Below are 2,092 nucleotides of genomic sequence, written 5' to 3'. Positions count from 1 at the left end.
ATATATAAAATCTACTTGGAAAAAAGGAGAAAACAAATTTTGACAAAGAAGATCATATTGAAAATTTATATTTCAATCTACTAAAATATATAAGGGATGCGTATGAGCAAGGAACTAAAACTGATAAAGCAAGGGATAAATGAAGCAAAAAATTACCTGAAAAAATGCAAAAACTTATAGGTGAAAGAGAAAGATTGAATAGAATCGTCGATAAATCATTGGAGCAGAAAGTACAGCATGTCGAGGTTCGCAAACTAGTTAGGAAAAAGATTGCTATAGATTTCCAGCTTTATAATGAAAGACTAATATATGACTGTTTATCGAATACAGGTTCCATAAAAGAAATTAAACATCATACTGGTTCTTTTAATAAAAAGCTAATTTAAAAAGATCAATTCATCAAGGGGAATCTCTATAACAACCCGGGAAGAAATAGTACAAGAGATAACAAATTATTATAGGTACTTATATAAATATGATACTAAAGCAGAAACAAAATACCTTCCTGAAATAGTAAAGGAAAATAACGAGGACTTGAGCATTCTAGAAGACGAGGTAAAAAATGGTATTGAAGGATTGAAAAAGAAAAAAACAGCAGGCAGTGATGGTATACCAAATGAACTTATTATTGAATGTAAAGAAGCTTGGGTAAAATCGCTTGGTGTCATCTTTAATAAAATAATCAATGAAAAGGTAGTCCCTAATGAGTGGAAAGTCACCAAGATTATAGTTATACATAAAAAAGGAAGAGGATAGCTTGGAAAATTTTTGCTTGATTTCATTAACTTAAAGCACCTACAAACTATTTTGCAATATATTAAAAAAACAGATTCATAGAAATTATATATCAGGACCATGATATAGAACAGGCTGGCTTTCAACCCACTTTCAGTACAACAGATCAACTCCAATATTAATCAGCTTATCGAGAAAAGTAGATAATATGACAGGCAGGTCTATTTATGTTTTATTGACAACTTCAAAGCTTTCAACTCAATCAGACATACATATATTTGGGAAGCACTGGGTGAATCTGGCGTAAACAAACTCTACATTGAAGTCATGATGGAGTTATATAGAAACAGAAAAGCATTAATGGCATTGGATAAGGAAGGTGATTACTTTGTGGTGGAACCAGGAGTGAAAAAAGGGTGTCCTCCATCTCCAATTCTGTTTAATTGTGTTTTAAACAAATTATTCAGAGAATTAAATTGGGAAAGCTTGTGAATATCCATCAACGGGCAAATGCCGAACAACCTAAGATTTGCGGACAGTATATGTCTAATATCTCCCCATACATTAACAGTTTAGGAAGAATGATAGAGGAAACAGTAGACATTAGCAAGAAATATGGGCTTAAAATAAATACATAAAAAAAAAAAAAATCATGACAAATTCAATAGAAATACTAATTTATTTAGACAATAATGAGATAGAATATGTGGAGGAATACATTTACTTAGGGCAGATAATATCATTCAAAGGAAATATGAATATGAAAATAGAAAGAAGAATAAAGCTCGGGTGGTGTAAGAGACCAATGTCTCTCCAAAAGATCTTACACTATTACTGGATCTAAAAATAAGAGTTTTGACAACATGTGTATATCCCACAGTTCTCTATGAGGCTCATTACCATGCAAATGCAGCTTATAATGAGTTTAATGTTATTAAGAAACAAGACAGAATAAAAAATGAAGAGATTCTTCAAAAAGTAAACATTAAAAGTCTCAGGGTTGAGGCCCACTGATTGAAATGGAGCTGGACTGGGCACTTGGCCAGAATGAAAGACAATAGATGGACCAAGGCTTGTACGGAGTGGATCCCAAGAGAGGATAGCAGGAAAAAGGGGTGACCCATATCGCAGGTGGAGGGATGAACTAACACAGTGTGTAGGCGAAAACTGGTGGCTGGTTGCGAGGGACAAATCCAGGTGGAAAAAAGTTATAAAGTATATTCAGTTTTGTGCTTTCCTTTTGGTGTATGGTTGTGAAGACTTTGTTCTGTTATCTATGTTTTTCTTTTCTTTCTTCTATCCTACTTTAGCCAACTACTATAAATTCCGCCCTATGGGAGAGGCTTTTGTAAACATG

At 33.3% G+C, this 2,092-nt stretch overlaps 1 protein-coding gene across 1 annotated transcript in view; it reads right to left on the bottom strand.

Annotated features, from left to right (window-relative positions):
- The window catches only part of LOC106680390 (uncharacterized), a 21,545-nt gene that overhangs the window by 13,397 nt on the left and 6,056 nt on the right, over nt 1–2,092 (bottom strand). The gene's annotated exons all lie outside the window — the stretch shown is intronic.

This window comes from Halyomorpha halys, unplaced genomic scaffold (genome assembly GCF_000696795.3).
Source record: "Halyomorpha halys isolate HHAL.00 unplaced genomic scaffold, Hhal_1.1 Scaffold258.1, whole genome shotgun sequence".
Lineage (NCBI taxonomy): Eukaryota > Metazoa > Arthropoda > Insecta > Hemiptera > Pentatomidae > Halyomorpha > Halyomorpha halys.
Note: the sequence above shows the minus strand (reverse complement) of the source record. Positions and strands in the feature narration are given on the sequence as shown.